We start from the raw sequence: 16897 nt of genomic DNA, 5'->3' as shown, positions 1-16897 counted from the left end.
ATACAAGTCATTGCGGTTACATTTCTTTGCTCAACCCTAATAGTCACTGTCCCATTGTTCCCAATGTTGTGGTTTTTACTAACATTGTAGCACTGTGAACAGACTACCCTAGAAAGGGAGGGAGCAGGATGAGAATGAGGTTGGATTATGCATACTGATTCGTACCAATTAGTCCAACTTTTGGCTGCATGTTCCTAGTAGCTGTCACATTCTAAATAGCTGGATTTGCCCCATCACATTTGGCAATAAGCCCAATATCACATTCAGAGCAGAACTGAGACTTCACATAACAGAAATCAAAGTGCAACTGCATTTTCACATCTCCACTATTTTCTGGCTTCTGCTTCCACCCACACCACCCTCACTCTGAGCAGCATCTTTTTTGCTTATGTTTAACAGTAAAGCATCATGTGTGCTGACAATACATCATCATCATGGGAAATATGTATTTAAATATAAATACACCACTTTTCACAAGTACTTTCCCAGGTCAGCTGGCAAATATCAATAAACTACAATCCCTAAAAAATACATAATTAAAACTGCATAATAAAAGTACAACAAATAACATAATGCCAATTTCAGAAGAAATTGTTCTTCCTGGATTTTGCTCTGCATGTAGGCTTAAACCAACTGAAGCTCCACTGCAATAGAAAGTTTCACTGAGCTTTAATTTCATGATGTCACCCAGACCTTTATTTGAAGAAGCTTGCAGATTGTTGCAGTTTATTGCTTTTCATTCTATCAAGAAAACGGACAGATGGAATGCAGACTTGTGAAAATGTGATTTATGGGAATCAATCCATTTGAAGAGGGAGAAAATTAATTATTATTTCTGTGTTTCTGAGACTCCTCATAAAATAAATTCTCCAGGCATCAAGACAGAAAAATAAAACGTAACAGCAAGATGATGGTATAAATGAAAATCCACAATAATCTTTTTTAAAAATTCAACAAGTGTACAAAACCATACAAAAGACCAGAACAATAAAATATTATAAAGAGCACAAGAAGTGAAATGACCATCTAAGACAGGCACTTCAAGTCACCAGCCATATCCTAGTTACTATAATCAAGATTTTAAAAGGCCTGAGAAAACAGAAAAAACTTAAGTCTGGTGCCAAAAGGGTGGTGTGCCAGGTGAGCTTCCCTAGAGAGAACATTCCACAGCTAGGGTCCTTTGGGGTGGGGTGGGGACTTTCTCTTGTGGCCCCCCTTTGGATTTGAGCTTGAGGTAATGGAGATAGATACATACAGAAAGGAGCATTAGGTATTGAGTTCTCAAGACAAGCAGGGCTTTAGACGTTGAAACTAGAAGGGATCTTATTTAGCCCCCAAAATATTCTGTTTAACCTTTCTGCAACCAGGCAGCGGTGGTGCTCACTTCCTGGGATCAGGGTGAGTAAATGTAGTGTCGCCTTCAAATCACTACCACTTGCCACAGACTCAGATCCATCAACAGCTGGGTGTGTTCACTCCAGAGGGTACATCGTTCATTCTGCAATGACACACATGTGCACATCTGTGCCTACCCTGTTCACCTTTTCAAAGGAAAACGGGTAAGTTGATTTTGCATCACTGCAGTCAAGAAAGATTAGATGAGAACACACAGTCAATGAACGTGTGCCAAAAGCAGCCACCCCCCACCGCCAGGTTTTCTTACTTCCTTATCAGTAAGTAATTCTCACGATTCAGCACTAGATAAGTTCCACCCTAGATAAACTCTATCACCCAAGCTGACATGATAGGAGGCAAACAGCCAGGGCTTTTTTCAGCTGGAACGCGCCGGAACTCACTTCTGGCATCTCTCAGGTGGGCGCCATTGCCATTATAACAGAACAATGTAGGCATTCATGGTGAGTTCCAGCACCTCTTTTCCTATAAAAATAACACAGCAAATAGCCATCTTCCCATAAAGGGAATCCATGATATGCTACTTGGCAGGTGCCAGCATTCAGAAGGTGGCACCTACCAGGCCTTGGTTGCCCAAAACCATGCAGCAACCTCCCAAGTTGACCAATAATAGCAGGTGATCAGTGATGTGCTCACTACCCAACATGCTTCCAGGTGCTGGCTATGCACTACGCTACTTACCTACCCACCCTAAATGCAACTAGAGGAGCGCAAACAAAAGACACATAATAGAAATTGAGGGACCTCCGGTTAAGGAGTTCTAAGAGGCAGTGAGGAGCTTGAGTAGGATGAATTCCAAATATTGTGAAGAAGTAGCCAGCCAGATCTTTGGCTGCAGGAGGCTAGTTATTCTAAATGAGTCACTTGTTAACCAACAAAGGACTATGCTGTGAAAATTGTAAACATTTGATAAATAATCTGAAGATTTAACATTCTAGTTTAATTCAACACACTCCAGTTTAATTCAACAAAAAGCTGGAAGTTGTATACACATGTTTGATGATGTTGAAACTGAAAGCTTTACAATCATTTTTGTCTCAAGTGTTTTAAGGACTGATTAGAAATAAACTAGTAACGCATCAGGAATAGTTTGCATTCTTCAGGAAATACCTTGCTAGAAATCCTTCAGCTCCTGGAAAATGCATTTGTAAGAGTATGGTCAGTAGATGAAAAATTCTTTAAAGCAATAACTAGAGGTTTAAAAATAAGAATTCATAGCTTTAAGAAGTAAATCGGCAAGTCTTTGGTACCAGACTTTGTGGAAGCACAGACTTAATAGCTGAGAATACCAGTGAATGTTTTCATCATGGTGAGGTAAACTAAACTCACTGTGGCTTAGTATTGCAGATTCTCATATATAGTCAAAAAGTGAAATTTCTAACAACTTGAGATCATGTCCAATACATATGTATTTTATTAGATTTTATTTGGGGGCTATATTAGTTCTTTTTATTACATTCGTAGTTTGGTAAGTCTTGTTGACTCCTCATGACATACTGATGTCTCTTGACTTTAACAACAACAACAACAATTTCACATGAATCATGTCCCATGAGGCACCCCAAAGGAATTTGCAATGTAAGAAGACATACATAACATAAAACACAACATAACATCATAACATAACATAACATAACATAAAACATAACATAACACACATAACATAATGTAACAACAGCAATGTAAGATAAGGGTTGGGCTGAATACGTCAAATGCTAAATGGAACTTCCAAACGTATAGCAATCCTACTGTAACCTTCATTTGATCTTGCTGACATTGACTAGATTATGGCATAGTCAAGAATAGTTTGTTCTGCACTGTTCTTTGATGATGAAAAACAGATGGACTGAAAGGGTTTCTAACCCAAACCCCCACTTTTGTTTATGACAAATTGTTTCAGGCACAAGACTCACCTGTAAACTTTACAATTTTAAACTTTAATAATAATAATAATAATAATAATAATAATAATAATAATAATAATTTATTTATACCCCCAACAAAATATTGAAATATAGTAGTCTATCAAACATTAAAAGCTTCGCTAAACAGGGCTGCTTTCAGATGTCTTCTAAAAGTCTGGTAGTTGTTGTTCTCTTCGACATCTGGTGGGAGGGCGTTCCACAGGGTGGGTGCCAAGGAGGGCCAAGGAGGCCCTCTGCCTGGTTCCCTGTAACTTTTCTGCAAGTTACATACAGGTACCTTGGTTTGCTCAGTGGGAAAAGATGCCTTCAGATTAGTAACATTTTGCACGCTTCCATAGTATGCGAACATATTTATGAATGGTTCCAAGCAATACTTCCTCATCGCTATCCCCAAGTTCCTTTTTTTATGTACAATGTATGACACCATTGTTATATGGCTCCATAGGAAGGAGTCCTAAAGAAATTCAACCAGGACCAATTACTTCAACATTACCATTAATCTGGCCCACTGTCCAAGTCATATAATAAGTTCTTTTTCATTATGACAGCTATATGACAGCTGACTGCTATTCTTATCTACCACAAGAACAGAAAATATGACCTGCTGCTTCCTGAGAATCCCCAAAATACAACATGTGTTCCCATTCTTCAAACCAAGACACAACTGAAAGCTTTAAACAAGTATTCAGAACCCAATAAGAGAGCTGCTGGATCAGAAAAAAGAAGCATCTGGTCCCACATCCTGTTTTCACAGTGGCAAACCAGTTGCCTGCAAGCAGAATCCAGGCACAGCAGACCCTCTCCCATACCCTCCAACTTTTCTCCAATGAAAATAGGGACGTCCCATTCCATAATGATAATTTTACTATTTATACCCCACACATCTTATTGGGGTTGCCCAGCACCCGGGCAGCTTCCAACATATATAAAAATATAATTAAACATTAGAAAAAACTTCCCTATACAGGATTGCCTTCAGATGGCTCAGGGTTCGGATAACTCCATACCCTCCAACCTTTATCCAATGAAAATAGGGAAATCCTAGGGAAAAGCAGGCGATTCCGGGGATCAAATCAGAAACAAGGATGGCTTCTTTAAATCAGGGATGTCCCTGGAAAACAGGGACACTTGGAGGGTCTGCTTTCCACCTGTGATCCCCAGCAACTGTTATTCAGAAGCATACTGGCTGTGAGTCTTGAGGGAGGGTATAGCCATTGTGACTAGCAGCAACTGATCCTTCTCAAACCTGGTATAGCCACGCAAAACAGAGTGGCAAGGCCTGGCCTATGGAACATCTGTTACTATCTCTTGTGATTTTGTACTGTCATAGACAGGCACCATTTAACTGAATGCAAGATTAGTCTTTAAAAATGTGCTGGTAAGTGACTTTTACAAGTTAGGAGGTTGCCAAGACAGGCCATCTTTCTAAAGCCTCCTAGAAAGGATCATAGTCTGAGGATTGGCTGCAGTCCTTTCATCCATGTAGGAGGGTTTTTTAGCAGGGATCTGCTATTTTATTGCCATTCTGCAAAATAAACCCACAGTAATCCACACCCTGGATAAACTAGGGACCCCTCCCTCAATTTCATAGAAGAAATGGCCATGACTTAGATACCCATCGCTGTGCATTCCATCATCTAAAGACACAGAAACACTTCAATATGTTCCTTTAAAAATACCCACGAATTCAAACAACCAGTTAACACCCATAATTCTACAATCAACATCTGGCAACATGCAAAAAAAAATATCGATCAGCTGGAGTAGTTTTTTTCCAAATTATGTTAACTTTTGCTTTCTAATCTTTTGTGGAAAGTTTGTGTGGTATAGTATAACAGTATTATTCTACCTTATATCTGCATCCAATGAAGTAATAGGAATGCTATAGCTTGTATTACTCCTTTCCTTATTTCCCCTACCTTTTAGAAAAAAATAGCCCCAAGTATATTGGTGGTATTTCTAATAATGTGATGGAGAAACAAGATAAATGAAACAAACAGTGAAAAATGTGACTTTTACATGTCACGGCTTGAATCATTTATTTTCTTCCTTTGGTGTCAGTTCTAAAAAAATAAAAAATAAAAAATCCTTTGCTGTCTGTATTAAAATGCTGCATCTGATGAGGGTCAAAACACAGGTCATAAGCATTGAGTGTGTTCCATGAAAATAATTTCCTCACTATTAACAAGAAGAGCTTCAAAAACCATAGTTTTGTTCTCTCAGAGGACCTCCAGGGTAAAACTAATTATGGTTTCAAAATACAGAAATAAGATTGACTAAACACTTTCCGTACTTATGGGATAGCAAAATGTGTTTAGTGCTGGAATATAAGCTACTGGAAAGATTAGATCCACCAAGTGATTTGGAAACAAATACTATACAGAAAAATATATCACAAGTTGAAACAAGCAAGAAATTGCAGAAAGCTCTGTATGTGTGTGTGTGTGTGTGTGTGTGTGTGTGTGTGTGAGAGAGAGAGAGAGAGAGAGAGAGAGAGAGAGAGAGATTGAGATTGGAAGAGGAAGCACTACTGGCAGACCAACATGGCCATTATTAAAGTTGAAAGGTTGCCCTTGCCAGGGGCGGAGGAAGGGCTGTGTGGTGGGGGCGAACTGCCCTGAGTGTCTTTGTTGAGGGGGGTGACATTTGGCGCACCGCCCACCCGCAACTCCCAAGCATACCCCGAGCCGTTGGAGGAAGGGGGGAGCCGCGCTGCTTTGCTGGTGGCATTCCCCCTTCCCCCTTCATTTTGACAGCTGGGGGAGGCTTGGGAGTAGCAGGTGGGTGGCGCGCCGAATGTCCTCCGAATGTCCTCCATCGGCAGCTCGCTCCACGCCCATGGGCGGCTCGCTCTGCCCCTGGCTGCAGGGCACGTGCCACTCTGTGCACCCGAGCAGCTATCCCACGCATGGGAGGGCACCCTCCGCTTTCCGCCCCCCTCGGGAGCATCCCCGCCCTGGGTAGCGCATATGCTCCGCCGCTGACCCTTGCCACTTCCTTTTAAAGCAGAAACTCCCACAAAATCCACTTCCTTCATCATTTTAATATTAGTGACCAGGTCAACTTCTGAAGTAACACACCATGGCCACTGACAGGGTAACGCTCGAGTTCCCTCTTTCACTGCGGTATCTGAACACTGATGGAAACTCTCTACTTGCCATCCTTCCCCTCTGCTAAATAATGTGAAACAGTGAGGCAGAAAGGAAGGTTCCATTGATGCAACCCTGTCGTGTCATCCTCCAAATCCCCACTCCTTGTTTTCTTCTTTTGTTCGACACCCTCCATCCACCCCTTATCTGAATTGCTGTTCTGGTATTAGCAACATTAGTAGGAAGGCAGGAAGGTCACTTGTTCCCCTCCTCTCTCTCTCTCTCTCTCTCTCTCTCTCTCTCTCTCTCTCTCTCTCTATCTCTGATGCCTGTCAAGCTTCTGGGCTGAAGCAACCCCATTTCCTGGGAACCTGTCTGACAACCATCCTAGAGGGAGTGGGAGACCTCCCTCTCTTCTTTCTTTCTACCACAATCAGAACAACAGAGAAAGGAATGACATGGGGGGGGGGTGAGCGACTTCAGAGGTTGTTCACTTTTCAAATACATTTTAAGGTGTCTTTGCAGGCTAACAAAACTCATACTTCAATTAACAAATATGAATTTCAGAGACATTACTTTTTGTATTACACATGAAATGAATCTACAAATTAAAGTGACTTCTTAACAGCAGTATCATAAACATTCTACATTGAATGATTTTGTATTGACACTGAACTTATTTAATGTACAACTATAACTTATTAAAATTTCTAAATCCAGAAGAGGTGTGTGTGTGTACGTTAGCTTAATATTAAGATTAGCAATTAAAGTTAAAATATAATTAAATATATTAATACAGATTTCCATTCTGTCTGGACATCCTTTGGAGGAGAAGGAGAAATTGAACACTACAATATTTTAATCATGTACAATTTTGAAGAATCCTGTAATACAAATATACTAGATTAAGCTAATGAGCTAGAAATAAACATACTGCATTTTAGAATAATATTTTTAATGAACAAATCCTTCAATCTTCACTGTTTTGCATTTAGACTAAATTTAAATTATAGCTGCTGTCCCTTTAGGCAAAACTTTTTCAAATAAAAATGTATGAAACGTATTCTTAAATAAGTTGATATAAACTGTTCACATACTTCCAAGAAAAAATTGACTTCTAGCTGTGTTATGTGCAAAAGCCAGATATTTCTATTTATATAAACTTCATTTGTATCAATCTATGCTTTGAAAGATTTACAAAATAGCACATGGTACTCGAGGATGACTCTTAAAATTTCAGGCACTTCAGAGAGTGTGTAAGGAGCCTGGAATGTCAAAACAATTCTACTTATCTGTTATCCAATGCAATGGGAGCTGATGCGCTGGCAAATTGGTGCACCATACATGATGAACCATGAGCAAGAAATGACACATACTGTATTTTGTTAAAAGCTGTGCTTTAACTTCAGGGCTGCTATGGTTTTATGTTTTGTTTTTAAAACTTTTTTTTACATATTTATTGTCAGCTACCCAAAGAAATGTATGTTAAGGTGCAGCACACAAATGTTGTAAAGTAATAACAGTAAGTTTTTAAAAAATACGGTAGTTGTACATAATATTAAGTCAACAATATGCATATAGTAAGGGACGCGGGTGGCGCTGTGGGTTAAACCACAGAGCCTAGGACTAGCCAATCAGAAGGTCGGCGGTTTGAATCCCCGCGACGAGGTGAGCTCCCGTTGCTCGGTCCCTGCTCCTGCCCACCTAGCAGTTCGAAAGCATGTCAAAGTGCAAGTAGATAAATAGGTACCGCTCTGGCGGAAAGGTAAACAGTGTTTCTGTGCGCTGCTCTGGTTCGCCAGAAGCGGCTTAGTCATGCTGGCCACATGACCCGGAAGCTGTACGCCGGCTCCCTTGGCCAATAAAGTGAGATGAGCACCGCAACCCCAGAGTCCATCACGACTGGACCTAATGGTCAGGGATCCCTTTACCTTTACCTTTTTATGCATACAGTAAATATTAATTTTCAAACTAGTAGTTTGATTTCTTAAACATATTTACTTCAAGATTACTACCGGATGTTTTCTTTACCTGATCTTTACTAATACAAAGTTTTAAACGTAAGCAGAATTATTTTCAACATTTTAAGAAAATTATTTAAGGTTCCAATGCTGAGCTCAATAAGGGCTACACATTTCTAGCAGTTTCTAGCACTAGTATGGACACTCTTCAACCAGTTTGCTCATGTGATAAGCAGTCTGCAAATATTATGGGCTTCCAAAATAAGTCACTCTCAAAACTGCTAGATAGTGGTCAAAATGATACCTTTCAGTCATTTGGCAACTTATCAGGGTCGATGGGAGTTGGAGGCCAGCAACATGCAAAGCGCACAGAATTGGCTACCCCTGTCGTAGATGGATGCCATAATAGAACCATCAGTCATTACTTGGAAAAGATGCCATTAAAATCAGTAGCATTTGTTTCCAAATAAATAGGTTTAGAATCCCATTTCCTACAGCCCTTGAAATTTTTGTTAATGCACAAAGGTGTAATTGTATAACAGCTACAGTACACTGTACTTTTTATGTTCTACTTTTTACCCTATAAAAATTAAAGATGACATTCAGCAGCATTTCTATAAATTAAACATAAAGCTCTTTAATAAATCAGGAAGAGCACAGTCTTGTATATTACTTCCATTTACTTCTCATAACTCTGTCCCCACTAGGTGAAAATTCACTGATAACATGACATATCCAGATAGCTAAAAACTGGATGCAAGAGATTTCACCAGCTTTAGATCTTGGGCATGCTGAACTTTCCTAAGGGGGAATGCGTGGGAAGCATAGGTTGGGGTCAACAGGGACATTTCACCTGCTCTCCTTGCAGTGTTAATCATGAGGTTCCCAGAATGCATGGACAGGGAATCTCCCACTGAATGAGTTCTGAGGAAAAATAAGTACTTTGTTCCATTCTTCCCAAGAAAAAACTGCAGTTGCTCTTCATACAGATGCCTTTACTTTCTTTCAGTATTGCCTATTCTGCCCCCACCCATAAAGCAACAGACACCCAGAGCCTGAAGCCACAGAAAGTGGTTAGAAATTGGGGTAGTTGGACTCAGGGCCTGGAGAACAAAGCTGGCAAGAAGAACGAAGGAACTGTCTTGCGAGTGGAGCCTATGTACCAGCTGACTGGGCTAAAGGAACCATCCTGTTCTTGCACTGCAAAACATTTGCCATTTGAATGTGGATGGGGGGAGGAGAGGGCAGATGGCTTAAGAAAAGCCACATACACATGCAAGTAACATGTATGGTCTCAGAACATTGACAGTGGCTCTGCTTCTAAAACTAGAATTGAAAAATAATCCCAATGGTGTAGTAGAAAAACATTACACTGCAGCTAACATGCCAAAACTGTAATTTAGGGATGCCAGCTGTGCTTCACTGTGCAAGCTTCGGTGTCCTAGTTCCAGTATGTGGAAACAGGGGGTAAAGCCTCATTCCAGGATTCATTTGAGCAGCTTAGCACTGGTCTTGATAGAACAAGGTTTAGCTTACACACTGACAAAATGTGCTGTATATCAGGTTTTGCTCTAACACTTTTGTTACATTATTTCCCATTCATAAAATCTCAAAACATACTTGGTAGCATTGCTCTGGCAAGATTTTGCCTGTGCTCACATACTCTCTTTAAAAGCAATTTAAGGACACATTAAAAATAAATAGCTGCATGGCTGCTCTTAGATCTTTAATAGTTCTCTCTGTTATTATTCTTGTTCCATATGGTCAGGGTATGAGTGGTAGGAAAGAAGTCCCTACAATCAATCAACGTGGGAGAATATCAGTGCAGCTTAGTCATAACATTTTCACCCTTTTGTCATCTGTATCTTCGGATTGCCCTTAATTCTGTCAGAGGCAGTAGCTAGACAACTGTCCACTTTAGGCTACTTTCATAAGTACCACCACTTTTTTATATATAAAAATGAAGTACACATCCCCTGCATTCATTAGAAGAGTGGAACTGGCATGCTTAATTTTTTACATAATAAAATGTGTGCAACTACAGATGTAAGACACTAGATATTTCCAGTTCATGAAAGCAAAAGTTTCACCACATGGGGGCACATGCATATAAATATTAGTCACAAAAAATTATGGAATTTCATAGTATTTTGGCTGGAAAGCTCTGTAGATTAGCATTGTGCAGTCTCAAGCCCTATCAATTTCCCCAAATGTTTCAGTGGCTTTTGGTACCACTGACCATAGTTGTATTCTAAACTCATTGTTCTCTGGACAGAAAGTACAAGACAAACGCACATGACATTAAATACAATTTTGAACACATTTTGCAGCCTCCTGTCTCAAGGTCTGCATTTTCAAAACTTTTGAGCAGCTGAAACGTTCAACAGGTGAAATGTTCATTAAGATTCTGTCACCTCAGCTGCTAAGCTGCTGGTTGTGCTTGGGGGAAGGAGATAATTTCAAGAAAGTGAAGTTGTTACTTTACCATAGTTACTCCTGCGCCCATGATATCTCACTTGCCTCTATGGGTTCATGATAAGGGTGTCTAGAGCCACCTTTGATTTCCAGAAAGGGGTATTATGTACATGTAAAATATTACTTACGTAGTCTAGATGGTAACACCATCTGCTGCATCAAATACTAGCCCTCCCTTTTGGAAAGCTGGTCTTGTATTTGCATGAAGGCTGAAACAAAAACAAAAAGGAAACTATTAATGCATGTAATCCACACTTGGGCTGAGAAGATCAGAACAGAATTGGCCATTTCCCAAGTCCCTTTAGATCTCATGACAGTCACAAAATAATTTCAATATCATTGTCAACATTTATATGAATTGCTGCTGAAATATAAAACTGAATCTGAGCAGCAAGTTAAAAAGCACAGATCCCAGTATCAATCCTTGGGGGACTCTCCATTTGGAGAACTGTCCATTTATTCTTACTGTCTGCTTTCTGCTATTTAACTGATTCCTGATTCACAAGAGGAACTCTCCTCTCATTCCATGACTAGTACTCAGGAGTCTGTGATTAGGTTCCCTGTTGAAAGCTTTTTGAAAGTCCAAATACACTATGTGAACCAAATTAACTCTATCCATATGTATGTTGATATTCTCAAAGAACTCTAATAGTTCATGAGGCTCATGCTTCAGCAAAGCTTGTATTTCTATATGCTTACTTAATTTACCTTTAACAATACTTTCCACTAGTCTTCCTGGCACATATGTGAAGCTAACAAGCATGGAATTTCCAGCATTCCTACTGGACCCCTTTGTGAAAATTGGAATTACATTGGCTACTTTCTAGTCCTCAACATCTTATTAGCTTGATTAAGTTCTGTGATAAAAAAAGAATGCTTTAAAACAGTAAATCTGTAGGAGGCAGAGAGAGGTGGAGCAATATTGATCACCTCTAAAAAAAATGCAAATGAAATGTAGATCCACCACACCTTCTCACCACTCTAGATTTTTATATTATTGCTCTTTTAATGATGAGGAAGTAAGCAATCACAGTAGCATTCCTAACCTTATTTACAAGTAAAGCCTTTGATTTCAATGAGCTATATTTCGCACCAGGCAGGAGTTTAACAGAGATGACCCCCAAATTACTAGGCAATGTCTTCATCAGAAAGGAGAGCCAAACTCACAATGTTTTGATATGGACCCAATAAAATGTTTCAACACATTAGAAGAAAATGAGGTAATAAAGTTATAAAGAAATACTTTAATATCTTTGGTCAAGTCATTGTGTTTCCTCTAAATCAGCCTCTCTCAACCTTATTGCTCCTCAATATGTTTTGGACTACAACACCAATCACCCTTCGCCAGTGGCCATGCTGGGTGAGGCTGATGACAGCAGTAGCCCAAAACACCTGGAGGGCACCAGGTTGGGAAAGGCTGCTCTAAATAATGCTTAACCTTGAATAGTTAAGAAATTGGGGCAAGAATGTACACAGCTGGTGCATAACTTTTGTAATAGACTGGAATGCCATTTAGTCCTGTTGTACTTCTAAGGTTAAAAGCAGAGAAAACATTCTGCTATCTAAAGCATGGAACGAAATTGACAGAAACAAAGCACTTAGTTAATGAGAAGCAACAGAAGGAATACCAACTGGCTGTCACCTTCCATTTCCTGTTGTATGTTTAAAAGAAAACGACAAGAAGTGTAATCATTTCCCTCCATACAAGACAATGTTGCCGGTGCAGATTTTCAGTAGCCCCAACCTTTTCACTGAAGTACGATTTTAATCAAACAGATGTGCCCTGCATATTAGCTGGCTGCCTCATTCTCGTGTCTCTGGCAAAGCAATATACTGCTGTTAGAATTGCTGCAATGTGGGGGCAGACACAAAGTTATCTCTGAATTTATGGGACAATAAGCTTCCACAGGAGACTTACTGATGGATTTTGACAAAATGAAATCACCACCAGCTCTTCTCTTGTGTTGAAAATGTCCACATTTCTTTATATTACACCTCTAATTTTCCTTGTATTAGACTTGGGAGATGAAACGAGGCTATGGTTAAGGAAAAGGTCACCTCTCTACATGATTAAATGCACCTAATTTCTAATTGGACACAACGTATCAAGCATGTTATGATAAGAAGCTTTGTTTTGCAACAGGAGATATGTGAATTTAAAAAAATAAATAAATGGGTGGGGTGGGGTGAAATCCAGAAAAAATCCTCCACCCCTGCTTTAGGAGAGACAGTGGGAGAGAGGAGACAAAATATATGGAAAATAGAGAAATAAATAAATAAATAAAAATTAATTAAGATTCCATCATTTGTTTGGGCTGTATGAGGTATTGGGGGAACACACCCTTGTATAAAAGTGGTTAGGAGATTGTGTCCCTATGAATGCCAAGCTCTCAGTTATGGAACAACACTTAAGCAAATGTGCCAGCCCTCAAGCAGAACCAAGTGGTGGCGTCACATATACAAACATGAATTTAGATAACCAAGAAGAGTTTGACCAACAGTTCTTATACTGCCCTGTTGTTTTCAGTGGCCTTGTTTTGATTCAAATCCTTGTCACCATTTATACCACCAGAGTGCACTTTTGGAGGGACTGATCCCAATTTCTCCAACAGTGAAATTTACTGCAATGTTTAGCATGCTGGACACAGGTTGGGGGCATTGAGATTCAGCTTCCCATTCAACACTTCAGCCTATGAGCTGACTGTGGGCCAGAATTATTGTTGCATGTTCCAACCATCAAATCCTAGTCAACAATCTAGTCGCCAACCGAATTCTGCACCACCTGCAGTTTCCAAACTATCTTCAAAGTCAGCTCAAATGCGGATAAAATAGTGCTTGTTTAAAAGTATGTCATACAGTTAATAATGCAGATGAAGCCAGGTCCAATGACTGCAGACAGCATGGTCCATTACGTAACACATGTAGCTCTTGTACATCCATATCTTTTTATTCTCTTTTTCAAAATAGATTTGGTTTTCACTTATTCTAATGGCAGCAAGTAAGAGAAAGAAAAACTAACAGCACAATTTCCCTGCCGTAACTCATTTTCCCATAAAGACACAATAGAGTCAACCAACACCTTCTATGTCAGAAACTTGGAAGAAGCAGGAGAGCAAATTCAGAGCCAATAATGAATAGAATATGTCCATGTCAAGCTACTTTGACAATATTTACTATATTTTAGGACTCTGAAGATTTTTTCAGTGTTTAGTTGTCTTAACATGGGACTACTTGATACCTTCAGATTCTAAAAATGTCTTATCCAAAAGATTTTTAAAAGTGACGTGAGAGAGATGCAAGAAGCCATCATATTACAAATCATATACTTGCTAAAACAGTGTATACGTAAAGCTTAAACAGCCCCCTGGATGAACCCAGACAACAAACATAGCAATGTTCTTATATCCAAACATTAAAATCATGTATCTGTGCTATCTGGGAATGCCTGAGAAGTGTTTAGCACCCACTCTTTAAATGTTTTCTCTGGTGCACTAAAAAGAAGAAGGAGGATACAAACAGAAATTCTGACAGCACTGATTTTGTTAAGAAGAAAGGCTCTTATGGAGCCGATTTCTTTTTTAAAAGTAAGCAAGCCATTTTAAAACTTATTTCTGAGAAAGAAAAGAAGTTCTAAATCACAGTTGGCTGTAGTAGTCACAAGCTCTCTGAACTCTATGGGTAGAATATAAAGCTGAACTTCAAACAAGAAAAAATAAATCCAACTGATTAAAAGCAGTGGAACAATGGAAATCATGACTCTCTTACTCAGAGTAGACCCAATTAAATTAATGAACATGCCTAAGTTAGGTCCATTAATTTTAATGGGTTTGCTCTGAGTAAAACTTAGTTGAATGCCACACTAATCATTCCAAACCTATACAATCTGTAATTAAGAGAGTTGCCTGAATTAAAAGACTTCTCTGAACTCTAGTGAGTGGAGTTTGTGGTCTGGTGTGGCGGTGGTTCTATGCATGGCCATTTTCTGACTACTTCGGTCATTGGAGGGATACAGAGCCTCCCCCTTTGGTCAGATGGGTTGGCACCAAAAGTCCATTTGAATGAGCCAGTCAGAGGGGGGGAGACTGGTTGCAGCCCTCATAAGAGCAAGCTGCACCCAGGGGCCCCTCTCTCCTGGATTGCCACTGGCTTTCCCACCTGCCCGTCCTGTTTCTATGTGGTCCTGACTGAAGGTAATAGGGCAGGCCAGTGGACCTTGCTATGGAATACTTGGCCACTGCATTCAGGGCCAAGGAGGAATTTTTCCTGCTGACAAATTGGCCGGTCTGCAGGCTTTCACCTACTTCATAGCAAATGTCACAACTTTTGGAGGATAAGGCATTGGAGTGTATCATTAGACATCAGGTACCCTGATACACAAGTCAAAGAAAGTTTTACTTTGCCCGGAATTTCACTCAGGACCATGGGCTATAGAAACCTTCTGACGGGTGGCCCTGCTGGGTCTACTCAGGATCAATCCACCTTACCGATCAACCAGCAGGCAGGCTGCTTGATACCTGATGCATACCCAATGCCTTCACCAAAACCACAGTATATTCCCCATTATACTTATTAAACATGGGTCACCAACCTTTAGGGTTCAGTGGGCATATTGGGATTTTGAAAAAGTGGTATGGCTACCAGTCACAAAATGGCTACCATGACGATGTGGCACAACACAAAATGGTTAGTTACAACTTCAAAAGAACAAAAAAAGAGACAGGACCAGGAAAGCTACTTCCCTCCACCCTCAAATCAATACAAAAAAGGCACCAACATCAGCCACCACTCTGCAGTAAGCATTTGTTTCTTGATCTCCTTCAAAGGCATTATAATTACTGTCTTACCCATGCTGACAGAATATATAATTTAATTGCATTTAATGATCTCTCTTTCTAATTGTGGTGTCAGGTCTGCATCCTATTGATGTCTGCTGATATGATGAAACTGTACCTTACAGCGATGTTACTAGGAACTCCACAAGCGGCAAGAACAAATGGATTTGCTCCCTATTCCACCCAAGCAATAGACTGAAGAAGGACATTGAATAAACTGAAGTGGATGCTGCTGCTTCCTGCTGTAAATCTAAATAACTTTCAAAGGTAACCTAAGTATGGTTAGTGATATTAATTACTACCTTGTAACTATGCTGTGATTCAAGCCTCTGCCTAAAAATATTTTCCGTGACTGTGAGATGATCTCCACTGGAAAAAAACAGATTGCTCTTCAAAGGAAAAGTTAGAAGGAAAACTGCCAAAACTGAGCTTAATTCTTTCCCTTCGATCTTCAATGGTGAACAGGTTTTTGTTTTTTTTAAAAGAAACTATGCCTCAGGAATAAACGGATGTAGGGGAAAGACAGACTGTGACCTTGGATGTTTTGGAGAAAAATGGTAACATGAAGTGTTGGGAAGAAGAGATTCCAAATGTCTGAAGCAGTTCTGAGGTGGCTTGAGGAAAGGCTTGGGCAGATTTGGGCTGCCATTTTTTTTAAAAAAAATGTATATACTGTACACATTTTTGCAGCAGAGCTAACAACAAAACTACAATTTAAAAAAAAACAGCAACAACACAGGCAATAAAAGCAGCTCCTAAAACCATTTCTGGTTAACTGACCATTTCCTGCAAGTTAAAAGCCCTAAATAAAAACCTAAAAACAGCCTCCAAGATTAGGCCATATACCCTCCAACATTTCTCCGATGGACATCCCATTTCACAATGATAATTTTACTATTTATATCCCACACATCTTACTGGGTTGCCCCAGCCACTCTGGGCAGCTTCCAACATATATAAAAACATAAAAAACATTAAACTTTTTTTAAAAACTTCCCTATAAAGGATTGCCTTCAAATGGCTTAGGGGTTGGATTACTCCATATCCTCCAACATTTCTCCAATGAAAATAGGGACATCCTAAGGAAAAGTGGGATATTCCGAGATCAAATCAGAAACCAGGATGACTTCTCTAAATCAGGGATGTCCCTAGGAAATAGGGGCACTTGGAGGATCTGGACCACCTAGTCTTATTCTTATAGT

General features: G+C 39.7%; 1 protein-coding gene across 5 annotated transcripts in view; it reads right to left on the bottom strand.

Annotated features, from left to right (window-relative positions):
• Window positions 1-16897, bottom strand: part of CHRM3 (cholinergic receptor muscarinic 3) — a 229645-nt gene that overhangs the window by 95527 nt on the left and 117221 nt on the right. For all 5 annotated transcript variants that reach the window (XM_083496888.1, XM_083496890.1, XM_083496891.1 and 2 more), the window contains one exon: window positions 10992-11072. The gene's annotated coding sequence lies outside the window, so the exon portion shown is untranslated. The remainder of the gene's footprint in view (window positions 1-10991; window positions 11073-16897) is intronic.

This window comes from Podarcis liolepis, assembly GCF_965112155.1.
Source record: "Podarcis liolepis genome assembly, chromosome: 3".
Classification (NCBI taxonomy): domain Eukaryota; kingdom Metazoa; phylum Chordata; class Lepidosauria; order Squamata; family Lacertidae; genus Podarcis; species Podarcis liolepis.
Note: the sequence above shows the minus strand (reverse complement) of the source record. Positions and strands in the feature narration are given on the sequence as shown.